The sequence below is a fragment of the Mastomys coucha genome, unplaced genomic scaffold (assembly GCF_008632895.1).
Source record: "Mastomys coucha isolate ucsf_1 unplaced genomic scaffold, UCSF_Mcou_1 pScaffold15, whole genome shotgun sequence".
In the NCBI taxonomy this organism is placed as follows: domain Eukaryota; kingdom Metazoa; phylum Chordata; class Mammalia; order Rodentia; family Muridae; genus Mastomys; species Mastomys coucha.
Genome location: NW_022196897.1, coordinates 100,869,923 through 100,885,177, shown reverse-complemented (window position 1 = coordinate 100,885,177; position 15,255 = coordinate 100,869,923). Strand labels below are relative to the sequence as shown.

The window sequence follows — 15,255 nt, the reverse complement described above, 5'->3', positions numbered from 1 at the left end:
GGATAAAGACTCAGAGGGAGAATTAAAGCAGAGATTCTGGTTTCAAGAGGGCAGAGTTGCTGCTCCCTGGTCCCAAGGCAGGTCTCCAGGAAAGACTACAATATAAATGAAGGATTAGGAGGTTCAAACCCTGTCTATAGGAGTTGGACCATTCTCCACCGCCTGCTCTGTCACCAACACTGCTGTCCTCGAGTCCATCCCATAGACAGCAAAGGGATCTGGACATTCCAGGCAGATGCTCAACCTGTGAGGGAAGGCTGAAGAGTGCTCTGCACATCACAGGCTTGGTCAGTCTCATGAGGAGAATAGGAACAACTGTATCTGAAAATGTGCTTCTAGAACTATAGTGTTGTTAGAAGTTGAAGGGTTAATTCCTTAAGAGTTAGGAGTATATTCTAGGTAACTGAAATAATCTTAAAAATACTATTAAAAATACTATTTAAACCACACACTTGGAGGAATAAAAAGAAACCAAATTTCTCAGGTCAGTTAATGCTCTTTCCACAAGTGAACCAACAACCACATACAAGAAATAGGAAACTGTGGATGGAGGCCAAAGAAAAATATTAAACTCTCATTCAAATGTGAAAAAAAAACCTCACATACAATTAAAAAGTAGTTTTCTATAGATACCAAGCTTATGAATTCAGAGAACAGATAAAATGAGTCTTGATGTGCATTATATTACTATCCCTACAGAAATGCAGCAGTAGGTGAAACGACAATATACTCTACTTCCCTGTTCTTGGATCAAGGCTTTGGTAGAGTTAACAGTCACCTTTTCGTTTGAAAAATAAAGATGCATCCAAAGTCTAGAGTTGAAAGGTTAAGTGCACTCTCTGTGTAGTTGATAGATGTAGGTCTAATCTAATCAGGGCCTGTCACAGGCACTGGTGTCCTGACCCAGGCTTCTGGTTTCCACACGGGTGAGAGCTAACCAAGATGTAGGCTCTAGGCCTTTGACCTTCTGGAGACCCTATCCCAGCCAGCCCAGAGCTCTGCTTAACAGCCGGAGTTCAAATCAGGACCATGTGCGCTTTGCTAACAGGCCACATGGCTTTGAAATTAAAATGCAATCTGATCGAGTGCCTCAGGATATTTTAACAACTAGAAGACAGATCAGAGCTAGATAAAGTTAGGCTTTTGGGTCACCTCTGCTCATTCAGGTTTCTTCCCGTTTCTTTGGACTAGACAAATTTAATTTTATTGTATTTCTTGAGAATTTGCTAGAAAAACAGAAGTTTGGTAAGTTATTTCATGGGTGATTGATCTTGGGGAAATAAGGAACTTGTAGGTTTCTCGGCGACATGTGCCACCTATTAGATAGTTAGCTTTTTCTATTCCAACTGAGCCAAACCAAATTAATTAGAAAGTGGTTTGAATTACAAGCCAAATACGATGAGAAGTAATAAAAACAGAAAATGACACTTAGGTCATCAATAATATTCTTGAGATAATTTGGCATTGATCTTTCTTGCTGTCTAAGATAAAGAGCTTTACAAGTTGTAAATGGACAGCTTAAGGGCAGCCAGCAGCGACAGAGAATCTGGGCCACTGACCTAGACAAGGAGTGGATTGACTTCCTTTTTGGTTCTTTTTTGTTTGTTTGTTTGTTTCCTAGGAATTAGTGCTTGGACTGTGAATTGTCCCTTCACAACACACCTTAGCAAGCCCACAAAGTCACAGATCTTGCATTCTACCACCAACACGTCAAATTAAAGTAGAATCCAATTCTGACAAATTAAGGGAAATCCCCAACAGCATTTCCTTTATAACAAAGACCAAAACCAAAACCTAGGAAACAAATGCAAAATGTAACAACTTTTCAGAGGAAAGTCTTTTATGGTAAATTGAAGTTAAAGAATAGGTTTGATTTATTAAAAATGTCTGGGGCTGGTGAAGATCAACATTCTGCATCTTCAAACTTCTGTACAGGAGAAAGCCATGGTATCAACCCTGCCTCGAAATAATTGAAGTTACTAATTGGACAATGAAACAACATACTAGGGAAGTGCACCTTTGTTCGGTTAGGTGGTTCCAGGTTTGGTAACCCCTTGGAAAGAACTGGATGGAAGACACAAAGTGAAATCCCAGGTCTGCAGGTACTGTGGCTGCAGCTGAACCTCCCTTGGCCTCAGATCACACACACACACCTGTTGGTGAGACACAGTTAGGTGTCTGGGATGTCTGTTGCACGCAGGCTCCTAATCCAAGGCCCTAGGAGATCATGTCCCCATTTCTTTGTGCTACATACCAGCCACTAGAGACAAGTTAGAACATTCTTCCGAGTTTAACTCGGTGGATCTCCAGGCCATACTGTGTGGCTGGTGTGACTGCCAGAGGCACTAAGGACAGGAAGTAGTATCGGGTGGGACAGATAACCACTTGTTAGGATTCTTAACAATTAGTACAGCAGCTGCCATTACAGGAACCTGGAGGGTTTTCCTCTGGCAGGAGGCCTGAAAGGCCCACGTGGCAAGTGGATTTTGATACCAGGCTTATTATTAACCCCCAGCCTACACACCTACAAGTGGCAAAAATCCAAACTTCTTGTCCAGGTGTGTGAGAGTCTTCGGCCTTGCCTCTCAGAGACTCCCTCCCCATTCCCACTACATCCCACCATGGGACAATAGTGTTTGGCAGCAGACAGAACCTAGATGGTTCTCAACATGCCCATTTCTTAAGAGTTTCCATATCTGCATTTTGATTACATCACTTGGCCTTCTGCTTGAGATGACCACACATCCCTTCTTTTGAGTTTAGCGATGTTTCCTGGCCTTAGAATGCTCTGCCCCCATTTATGTTAGAATGAAATGATCCTGAGCTCCACATCCAGATCATGGTTGTGCAGTATGAAAGGCTGCATCATTCAAATTCAAGCATTAGCCCTAGGGTGCTGCAGCCCATTTCTTGCAGTGCTATTACTTTTGGGGTTACAGAGGTCTTTCCTTCCTACCCTAGAAATCAACCCACTCTTTAAAGGCTTGTCTTTCTTCCTTCAATATAATCCATCCAGAGTCTACAGACCTAGTCATACAGATGTCACCAGGGTGCTCTTAGCATTTAGAGAGAAGACTGTTACGGGCCACTCTCTGAGCACGAAGCTAGAGGAAGCAGTGTATGATCTGTCCCTGTGTTCCTCAATATGAGTTTCCTGGAGCCTCACTGTGCCAGGCCCAGGGCCAGGCATAGTGGTGCCAGAGTAGGCAGGACTGAGTTGGTTCCTGCTGAGATGAATGTCATCACTTGTCAGTATAATTCAGACACAGACATGGTTAGAGTACAGAGGACCCCTGGGGTAGAGCTATTGCCCTAGATCAGGGTAGGACCTGAGGGAATGAACCATAAGCAAACCACAGGGCCACAATCTCTTATCTGAGCCCCATGGGCCAGAGGCTTTGAGAATTATACTTATCAGATTTAGAAATTGAAAAATATTGCACATGATGTCATGCCCACAGTGCACAAAGCACCATGCTGTCACTAAGTGTCCTCGTATTTCCAAAGCTAAACAGAGGACTTTTTGCACCACATTAAACCAAGTCTCTAAGACAGCCACACCAGTGCTTGTTGGCTTTTGTTGTCAAATGTGTTTTTGGGGGGAGTTACTTTACTTCAAAGTTAGTTTTCAGAGCCTTTTGGGATTTTAGAACTGGAGACAAATACTATAAACTCTACTTGATGGCATATATTAGAGATGTTAGGGTAACAGTAAATATAGAATTTTGGAAAAGAAAAGCCAATGGAGGTCTCCAACTCTGTCCGAGAAATAAGTGCTGTTGAAATTTCTTAAAAAGCTGTCAGTGCACAGGTGTGCTTGAACTTAGTTATCTATTGTGAGTTCATCTCTTTAACTCATCTGATTCTTGTGAAGGTACTGCTCAGGTACTGCTGCCTTGAAGCCTGACTAAAAGCAATGGGTCGGTCTCATCCTGTTTTGGAGTTGTATCTATCAGACTGGCCAATGGGCGTGCATGTGTGGCACTGACTGATAGAGCACCTTGGAGGAATAAACGTTACTTGCACTGTTGGGGCATGTGAGAGGTTCCCTGCAGCTGCTGTCTCCTGCTGTCACCACCAGAAGGCTCAGATGACCCTTACCTTCAGACACACTCACACCTTCCCTCCCTTCTATCCTCTATGAACCTGTTTCATAAGGCACTGCAGACTAATTCTAATTAATAATGAATACCTCATAACTAACTCACATTATAGATGAATCTAGACCATAACCGGGGCAAGAAGGACAGCCTTGGTGCTTAGGTATCACAGATGAATTTAAAGGTCTTCACGGAAACTCTTCCATTTACGACGCTGGCTCCTGTGGCTTTCTCGGATGTCTCCTCACTATTCTTTGTTCCACACCTGCCCCAGCCAAAGTCTGAGATCTGCTTGCTCTGTTTCCCGGCTCAGCCACTCTTCCACGGAGTCAGCAGGACAGAGGCTACAGTTCGCATAGCACTCTGACCACACGGCTCAAGGCACCAAGAATACCCTCCTTATAGTTTGCGAGGCGGATCTGGCGCTCATGTAGAACTTTCCTCTAACCTCCGACTTCCTAAGAAATCTGAGATTCCTGCAGTGAGGAGCTCTTTGGGGAGGGAGACAGCAGGGCCAGGTGATAGGAACCGGGCCACAGCCTTATATGTGGCCTAGCACAAGATGCCAGGGAGTCTATCTCTCTTAGGTGATGTCCTACGGAGAAAGCGGATCAATAAGTCCCATTTATAAGCTTCTCTAACCATGAACAGCCATTAAAAATTGCTCCTCAGCATGAAGCAAATGAGAAGTTACTTCCCCTCAGCATCCTCTTCCAAATTTTTGCACAGTGCTTTTAATCTGCAACCACGCATGTGACTTGCAGGCTCTGTGTCTGACTCCCCCAAGGACAACCAGGAGATGAGTGGGGGCACTCCCTGAGACAGCAGAGTTCTTGTGGCTGAATTTTAAGAAATTCTAAAGGGTAAAGGTCCAGTTACTGGCGTGAACACTTCCAGGTGGCTTTGCCTCAGTGGTTTGAACAGGTGGGCACGGGAGGCCCAGCTGCTTCTGTGTCTGCTCTGTGACTAATACATTTATAAACACGCAGTAAACATTTAACTGTGTCGACTTTCCAAACAGCTTCCACAAACAGAGCCCAGCAGATCTGAAGTTCTTGTAAGACTCTGAAAAGCCACTTCACAGAGGGGGTGGGGAGGTTCTGCAGCTGGGGGAATGGAGCCCTTTCCAACCAAGTCCACCAAGATGTGTGGATGTGGATGTGTGTACTTGGCACATAGAGATGGGTTTGAAGATCACAAAAGACCTAAATCCACAACACTACCAGAGGGAAGCACCAGAGGGGGTGGGGGAGCTCTCAAATAATGACTGACATTGGATGTGGCACCAGAAGTGCAGGCAAAAAATTCAGAGACTGACAAGGGTGGCAGGAAGCTCAGGGGTTTCCCTACAGCTAGGAAACAACAAGGACAGAAAGCATGTGCCAAGTACACACATCCACCATACGGCCAAGCACACACATCCACTATACAGCTTGCATAGGTGTCTCGAATGGCTCAGTCACCAACCTATAGTGTCCTGGAAGGTGGTATAGCCTTTGAGAGAAGGGGCCTACTGCAAAGGAAGCTAGGTCAAGGCATGTGTCCTTGAAAGGACTCTTGGAAACTGACCCTTTCCTAGCTTTCCTTGCTTCTCAGTCACCTCTGCCATATGCAGCTGTCATGCTGTGTGCCATCCTAGGCTAAAAATGGCAGAGCCAAGAGGCCATGGTATGAAATCTATACAACCAACATAAACCATGGGTCTTATTAAGTTGGCTACTTCAGGGATTCTGTCACAGCGATCCAAAGCTGACTACTATACCTGAAAAGGGATTAATATCTAAAGTGTATTAGGAACTCCTATAATCTATCAAAAATCAGAAGACTCCAATAAAAATTAGAGACAGAAAGGTGTGTGTATATGAATGGGGATGTATTATGCCTATTGGGTTTTAACCAGCCCACCATGAGACTCTCTCACCACTCAGAATCACACTAGGTAGTCTAAGATGGCTTTTAACTCTGAAAAGTGCAAACCACCCTTGCACACTTTTGGAATAATTGTTATTACACAAAACAAAACAAAACAAAATAACAAAAGAAGTTGATGTGACCTCCCAAGCTCTTAAAATCACGCAGATGGACATGCTCCCTTGCCAAAGCAGATGCTATAGATGTGGTTTCTTACTACTACGTGGAAGGCACAGTACAGGATGACAACAGAAAAAGGTGGATGCAGTGCTTTGACATCCAGAGTCTTCAGAAACAGAATGGGCGATATCTGATCTGGAAAGGAGTGAAGGACAGTATAGCCATTCTGGGGGAAGCCATGCTTTTTATGATGTCAACTGGCGAGTGCGTTCAGAACCACAGAGCAGAACTAGACAAGCAAACGCCTTCCATAAATCACATTTCTCCTGAGTTAAATGATATCAAAAATAGTTTTACTAAGATATCTTAAGAGGCCCGAACTAGCCGGGCAGTGGTGGCACATGCCTTTAATCCCAGCACTTGGAAGGCAGAGGCAAACAGATTTCTGAGTTTGAGATCAGCCTGGTCTACAGAGTGAGTTCCAGGATAGCCAGGGCTACACAGAGAAACCCTGTCTCGAAAAACAAAACAAACAAAAAAAGAGGCCCGAACTACTTACAGATGTTGGTGATTTCACCCTCAGGAAAAAAAAAAAGGCACTCGAGTAAGACATTTTTCTTAGGAATACCTTTTCAAGAAGCTCTTGAAAGTTCAAGGAATAAGAGAGTTTAGAAATGTATGGTGGGGGGAGTGAAGGGCACTCATAACTTAGAGAGGCAGTCTTCCTGCTGACTCCAGCTTTTCCAGTGGACCCTAAACTTACAAATCCTTTTGAGTATGAGCATTTAAAATCTACTGTGAGATAGGAAGCAGAGGTAGCGCCTATAAGGATGGCTCCAGAGTGGTTATAATAAGCTTCTGAGGTCACTGTGAGAACCCAATGCCATTTACAACACTGTTTCAGTGTCCAAAGCATCCCATGTTCACTCCTGCTATCAGAGCAGTGAAAAAATGATTCAGGCCCCTTGTAGCCGTCATCATGCTCTAAGTGAAAACGACAGTCTCCTTTAAGAGACGATAAACAAACCTCACATCAGTATGCAGTAGCAGCAGCAGCAGTTAACGTGGTGCACAATCATCGAGGCTTTCTCCTGGAGTAAGAAGGGGACAGGAGAGGCAGCTTGGGGCAGAATATATCTGGCTGGCTGAGTGCAAGAATGACTGGCAAGAAAGAGTGCTGAACGCTTTTGTCTCGGTGTTATGAAGGGATGGGGCGACCCACAGAGCATCTGCCAGTGTCAGTGTGGGGCAACTTCAGGAACTTCCCTTCGTGAGTTCATGACAGGGCCTCCTTGAAGTGCAGTAATGAAAGCATTTCTCTCCATTTCCTCCCTCCTTTGGCTTGTGGCAGTGAAGAAGAAAGACGGCATCGTGTACGGGCTGATGAAAACTTGAATCGCCGTACACTGTCACCAGATCATTTGGAGGAGAGATGATAAATGCCCTCAAGTAAGCCCTGGGATGCTGTATGTAAATCTGAGGTAAGAAGAGCCAATGAGGTCTGGGACAGTATTAAGCCAGTTACTAGCAATGAAGCAATTATACGTGTGACTGAAGCAATCTATAATGACAGCTGTAACAGGCACAGGAGAGAGGGCAGGGGATCACTTGGGATATTCTGAACTATCTTGTGTCCTGAGACATGAGTGACCCTGTCCAGAGCTCCAGGGTCAGAAAGATGTAGAATTATAAATGGAGATCAAGGGATTGTATCATAACTTTCTGATTACAAGTGCCTCAGATCTTAAAAGTGCCTGGGAAAGGCATATCTTACAAGATGACTGATGGCAAGCAGCCACGAAGTACGGTGCAGGCACACTGCGCAGACACCAGGGAGAGGGGCGTGAGTAAGAAATGAAGCATAAAACCTGCCGATCAAGTGCTACTATCTAGCTTGGGCCAGGGTGCAAGTGTCCGCGCATATGCAGACACCAATAGTCTAAGGAAGTGCTGTTGCCTTAAAACTCTGTGCTCTTGTTACTCAGGTTGTTTGTTCTGTAGATTATCCTCAAGGAAAAAGTGATTTAGTGGAGTGTTAGTCACCTGGGGGATTGGTCAATCCTTAATGAGCTTGTCGTGCAAGTATGAGAACCCTGGACCCTACACAAGGGTAAGGTAGTGCAAGTCTGTAATCTGAGCACTAGGGATGCAGACACAGGACAATACGTGGGCATCCCCGATTAGCCAATCTAGACAGTCCATAAGTTCCAGATTCAGTGAGAGGTCCTGTCTCAGAACACGATGTGGAGAAGGATCAAGGAAGACACCTGGTGTTGATCCCTGGCCTCCACAGGCGCGCACACACACACACACACACACACACACACACACACACACACACACACAGCCACATGTGCACACATATACTCATAAACACCATAAACAGATGAAAATAAACTAGTGTAGCAGTAATAATAACAAATATCATTCACCGGGATCTTGTGTTTTAAGAGAAAAAGCCTATTTTGGGTCTGATGGAGGCTTCAGGTAGAGAGGAAGGGACATAGGAAACCAAAACAAAACAAATAAAAAACTCCACTATGCAACAGGTAAATGCATAATTTCACATAATGCCACACATTATTTTTCTTTGTCTATAAATTAACTTCCGAGAAAAATCAAGAATTCTGAAGACTAGTGAAGAGAAAACAAATGCATATGTACAAGCTACTTTGTTTACACTTGTGTATACATTAACAGACAACTGGATAAATGAGTGTTGAGTGTCATGAAAACAGCTCTTTTAACTGAATATTAAAAGGGAGAAACAGAATTATCATTAAAAGCCACATCACGGTACAGAAAATGCAGGCGCTATAGCTTACTCCATTATAGCAGATTTCATATTCTAAGGCAGTGGTTCTCAACCAGTGGATCACAGTCACCTTTGGAGTTAAAGGACCCTCTCACAGGGATTGCCTAAGACCATTCTGCATATCAGATATTTACATTTCAATTTATACCAGTAGTAAACTTAAAGGTATAAAGTAGCAACGTAAGTAATTTTAAGGTTGGGGGTCACCACAATATGAGGAGCTATATTAAAGGGTGGCAGCATTAGGAAAATTGAGAATCACTGTTCTAGTGTAAGCCTCAGATGGAGAAATGACCATCCCACCTATAGATTGGAACCACCCAGTCATTCACAAAGGAGATCCCACTTTTAGAAGAAACAGATATACACGAAGGCCACAGCCTGGCACTTGAAGCCGCATTCTCCTTCGTACACATGCAAACACATGCAGGGGGTTCTCTATCCATCTGGAGTCACCGCTGCACCTGAGTTCCCCAAGTTAACTACTAGGCTTTTCTTTACTCTGCACCAATGGGCCTGTTTTTTGTTGCTCCCATGACTCTGAGCCCATGGCTGGGTCTGCAGCATGATGCAGTGCCTCCTCCTCTCTTGAAGTGAGCCTTGACAACACTGAGGCCCCAGGCCATGACAACCCAATTCAAGTGGACCGGGTATGTGGACAGTTGCTTGTATTGGGTAAAAGGACAACCAGCACTCCCATCTTTTCTCCCTTCCAGATAAAAGCAAAGCCAAAAACATGCCAGGAAACTTGCCTTAGAATAGGTTTCTAACCTTTCCAAATTAGGCAACCTATACTTGGGAAATTATGCTTTAAGGAATATTGAGAAATTTGAAATGATAATGTTATTCAATATTTGAAAAGAACCATGCCCCATGTGAAGGTAAAATATATACAGCAGAGCATTAGGAAATATACTGAACACATACTTCCCTCCTCACAAAGCACTGAATCTGTAGTTTAAAATTTTTAAAATGTATATATGTGTGCATGTGTATCTGGACGAATATGGCTAGTGTGTACAGGTACCTGGAGAGGCCAGGTAAGTGTGGTGGATCCTCTGGAGCTGGGGATAGAGGCAGCTGTGAGATGCATGTCGTGGGTGCTAGGAACTGAACTCTGGTCCTCTGCAAGGGCAGTCAGTGCTCTTAACAACTGAGCCATCTCTCTAGTCTCAGAATTGTAGAGTTTAAATGCTTTAAAATTGTCACAAACACAAAAATGATACACTACTCATGTAAAAGGCTATGCTGGGATTCCAAGGGCTTCATGAGAGGGATGGGGGAAGGCTGCTATGAGGAAGTCAGACATCCTGGCTTGTCTGAACTCAGTCTGACTTGTCTATGTTGTTATCCACTCAGGTTTTGTAGATATCTCCTCTGCTTGTCTTTCTTCATCCTATGAAGGAAGAAATGGTGGCAGACAGGCAGAGAGGTCTTTCCCAGAGAAGGTGCCTCACTATGGACAGACACTTAAGCTTGCTCTTCTACAAGGCACAGAGTGACCCTAAAGACATAAAACTAGGAACTGAATGAAGAAGATGTAATGGCTGGCATATCCATGCACTGCCTCACCTGTTAGTCACATGTTCCATGTCTCAATGCTTTGAGGCTGTAGGGTATGGGATTAAGGGTAGGTATGGCTGTAGGGTAGGTTTAAGGATTAAAGGAGATAGCTTAATCCTTAAATACATGGTTTTTTTTTAGTTTGCTTTGGAGTTATTATGTCATTGTTTTATATAATCAGAGGGAAGACTTGCTTATAGAAGTTCTCAGCCTGTAACAACGTTGTACTTCTGTCTGACTAATAGCAAATGAGAAAGGAGTACACCAGGGGATCTACCAGATTGTGGGCGGGCTCATCTAAGTTGGTATAAAATCTCCATCAAGAGTTAATACCTAGTCAGGCATGGTGCTGCACACCCATAATCCCAGTACCTTGGATTCATGAGGACAGAAAGTTTATGACCTACCTGAGCTACACAGTGAGACCCTGTCTCTAAAAATCAAAATCATGAAAAGAGAGAGCAGTATGGGCTGCAGGCACCCCACCGTGTGGTCAGATTATTCTGTGTTGTTCAATGGACTTGTGACTGTGACTTGTACCATCTCTCCACACGTGGGTCTGTCACCTTAACCTGTAGTGCCCTATGGAAAACAGAGCACAAATTCAAGGTGACAAAACTGTGGTTGGTAGCCGTGAAGTGTGCGTTGAGTACAGGACCTGGGCACTCCAGCCATCATGAAGTACCTGACCTGAGTGAGGTGGCTAGCATGGTTCACAAATTCATTGTCAGGTTCCAGCCTCTAGCTGTTCTCTGATTGTTCTAAATACTTGACAAACTGAAACCCTTTCACTTCCCGTCGAAATTGCCTCATCTCCCTGTCAGAGCGCCATGGGGGACTCCATTACTTTTCTGACTTCTCTCCCCTCCTGACAAGTCATTTAGCTGGCTTCTTGTTGTGAAGGCTGTCCATGTCAAATTAGCCAGGGCCCCTATTGTCCTTATTACCACTCGAAAAGCCATCATGAGTAATGCTATGGGGTCCCTCAGTTGTCATCGTTTGTCAGAAAGAAAGGGAGTGTGGTTACATATAGCTGACAGGTAATTTCAGTGTCTACAATTACCCCAATTAGTCTTGTCACAAACAATTCGATAAATGCACACCAATACAAACAGATAAACACACCAAGGTCTCTCACTATTAATGCTGTGTAATGGGCGAATCAGTGATATGATGCTGCCTTTTATTTATTTATTTTTTTAAAGCTATCCTCAGCTGTGAGCTGGCACTCGCTACCTGGTCAGCACAAATTGTACTATCTACTTTCATTAGCTCTTCACCACAAGGAAATCTGAAAGGCTGTGACAAAATTCATTTAGGGAGAGAGGGTGAGAGCAGGCTGTTAGAGCACCTGCTTTCAGCATGGATTCGAGAAAGGGTTTGTTTTCTCAGTTCTGAGAAACCAAGGGCTTTCTCTCATGTTCACTTTGCATTAAAACCCCCAACCTGTGAGATACGGTGGGAATGGGAAGTAGGAAAATTATATCCACACAAAAATCTGGAACATGATTTGGAAAAAAAAAAAAAAAAAACCCAGCTGAATTTACCAGGCTGCAACTATCAATGGAAAACTTGGCAGATTTACATGCAAGATTCTTATTTTTCTCATTGAAGAACTTTTAGCTTTTGCAAACAAACAACATTACAGCCGACCACTGTATATGCAGGTTCTCTTCTGGGGTCAGAGTTATGCACCTCCTTCAGGGTTCACACGGATCTGAGCAGTGGTCAGGGACTTGATGAGTGTGGCTTACAGGCTGTCACCAGTCTCTCGGGAATGAGCTAGTGTTAACCCCTAGGAACTCTCTTTGGTTCCAGGCTATTCAACCCCAGTGGAGCAGCATTAGGTCTGTTCTTGTGAGCCATAGAAATAGATGCACAAGGCTCACTAGGTGCAGCATCTGCTGCATCCTGTCTGTTTTCTGACCACAATCTTAAGTGATGGCTGAAAAACTCGGCACAAGAATATTGTTGGAGGAAATTGCTCTTGGCAACTATTTGTTCAGGCTCAAGATTTTCTTTCTTTTTATTTTTTTATTTTTTTATTTTTTTAAACCAACACTAAGAACCCACCAGAAAATAGGCCAGGTCTCCCTAATGAGTAATCTATTTTAGCGCAGTCTTGTCTAGGCATGACAGTTTACTGAGAGGCTTGAAAAACTCGTAATTACCAGTGTTACAGGGCAATTAATGTATATTACACTGCACTACTCATGGCAGCAACTGTCATTTTCTCAATAAAAATGAGCACTCTTCAGCTAAAGGCGACATTAATTGGGACTTTAATGACTATGCAGAGAAGCTGAAGCCAAATATGAACAAAACAGCGATTCAATGAGCGACTTCAGAAACGAGAAAATTGTACTAAAATGAGATTAATTGCTGTTTAGAAAAAGGAAAGAACCTAAAAAGCTATTAAATTGCAGGGTTTGGGTGCCCGGGTGATGGTTGTGATGTTAATCTTGCATTCTCGCAGCAGGCAAATATTCACTAAATTCAGAGCCTTTTGACAGCAGGAAAAAAAATCATGTATGCTTAACTTCAATCCATCAAAAATATATTTCAGCTTTTATCAGTGTTCTAAATACTTCTGCAATTTCAAAAATTACTGCTCCATTCCTTGGCTGTCATCATGCAAATGTGAACACTGTCAATATTGCTATGAAAAATTTCCCAGCTTCAAAAGGCCCACTTCAGTGATAAGAAAGGAAAGCCCGAAGATTAGAATTGCAAAACACACACTCCTAATATAACAGAAATCAAACAATAAGAACTTAATGTTTAAGTTGTGGAAACTGCTAAAATAGAAAATGATGGGGTGGGCTTTTTTTTTTATATAGAAAAAAAATCAAAGAAAAATAATCATGAAATTCTTTTAAGGCTTGTAACTTTGTGCTTAATTAATACTCAGCAATAATTAGGAGAGGATATCACATCCTGGCTTCAGGTGCTGTAACTGTTACTACTGCACTCAAGCTTCCAAGTCTTCGTTCCCTTCTCTGTCCCTTAAAAGTAATCATAGAACTGCTTCTCTTTTCAGTCTCTTCAAATATGGTGAGGACTGTGGATACAGGATGGAGTGCTTGAGCTTCGACTCATGAGAAGGACACACATGCTTGATAACTGCGGAGTTGTGGACTCTGTAATGTTCCCTGTTCCCAACACCTGGCTTGTATCATTATGTTTATTTGAAAGGAGACTAGTAACTTAGTATTTTTCTTATGAAGGAGTCTTTGCTCCATAGGGGACAGCAATGAGGTGGCCACAGGAAGCCTTGTCCACCTGTTTCGCTGCTCTCCTCAGCTCAGAACCAGTTTGTTCATCATTTTACTATTTGAAGAGTCTTCTCTCGTCCACAGCATGAACCACATCCACCTAAGGCCACAATGGGCGAAGAGTGGACCTGCCAGCTTCCAAATGAATGACAGATATTGATAGGCTAGTGAGGTGCAGGATGAGAGGGTATGGGCAATGGATGGATCATTCAGTGTCAGAATGCCTTGACCTTTACTGGCCAGCTGTCCTGGTTACTAGGATATCACTGAGCTTTGAACTGGAGCTTAGATGTGACCATCCACGTGAAACAGGCTGCTTTTCATCTTTCCACCTTACCTGCTCTTCCTTGTCCTGCAAACCTTCTTATATCTAGACTTTCATACTAATAGCACAATTCTTCTTCGAGGGGCTAACAAATGTCCTTTTGAGCCCCTCCTTTTTGGGGGTGAAAAGAGACCTTTGTTATTCATTGTGCCATTTCAAAAACTAAGCTTCTCTCCTACCTCAAAAAACAGCTTTATTTTAAAGACAAAAAAAATTCACCAAGCTCCTCCTGAAAACCCTTTTAGGCAGAATCCTTAGAGGAGACAGGTGCCTTTGGATAAATTATCTTTAGTGACAAACTATTCACATACATTTTCTTTCTTTCTTTCTTTCTTTCTTTCTTTCTTTCTTTCCTTTCTTTCTTTTTTTTAAAGAAGATGTCAATAGTTTGATTCCATTTTGTCTATGCAAATACCATTGATAAAAGTTTCAATGGACGTTTTTCAGGGCGTGGAAGAGTTCCAAACTAGGTAATGAAATGGGTCTTAGGAATAGGATACTAATTCACCCAACTTGCCAAGAATGATCTAACCCAGCAGCCAGACAAAAGCAACCAGGAACCATCCACATGATCCTAGATAATCCTTTATACTGTATCTCTAGGATCTCATCCCCAGGCGCAGTTCACTGTGAGGCTCCATTTGGGGCTCCAGGTTTCCCATTTGCAAATGGGAGCAACTTTGTCATGCTAAATTGGAAGCCTGTGAACTGAGTGCAAGCACTTGGCAGACACAGGCTCCAGGAATGTTAACGACTGCATTGGAATAAACCTTTCAGGAGAGCTAGGAACACGAATTTACTAGATACTGTTTGTTGTTCACTTGGAATTCCTTATCCTTGGCTGTTGCCACACTGGTGCCATGAGAAAAGGTGGCCCTGTGAGGCATGAGAAAAGGCTTGCATAAAAAGCAAGGAGCACAGCTGTCTCAGCTATGGCTGCAAATCCATTTTAACCTCATTATTAATTTGCACAAATATCATAGGCCTCTCTTCCAAACTAGGTATCCGTGGTTCAAATTTCATATTGGGAGCCCTCTAAGAGGTATAGTACAATGCCAGTCAATCTCACAAGTGACAGGCCATGCTGAAGCTGGGAATAGTGACAAGTTACAGGCACTTAAAAAAAAAAAAAAAACCCAATTCCAG

The 15,255-nt window shown here is 43.2% G+C and overlaps 1 protein-coding gene and 1 long non-coding RNA gene across 3 annotated transcripts in view; one reads left to right on the top strand and one right to left on the bottom strand.

The window, feature by feature from the left end:
- Positions 1-15,255, bottom strand: part of CUNH15orf41 (chromosome unknown C15orf41 homolog) — a 196,482-nt gene that overhangs the window by 37,882 nt on the left and 143,345 nt on the right. The gene's annotated exons all lie outside the window — the stretch shown is intronic.
- Positions 7,069-15,255, top strand: part of LOC116090671 — a 131,772-nt gene continuing 123,585 nt past the window's right edge. Inside the window, exons 1-2 of the long non-coding RNA XR_004118775.1 lie at positions 7,069-7,227; positions 7,483-7,612. This is a non-coding gene — a long non-coding RNA (uncharacterized LOC116090671). The remainder of the gene's footprint in view (positions 7,228-7,482; positions 7,613-15,255) is intronic.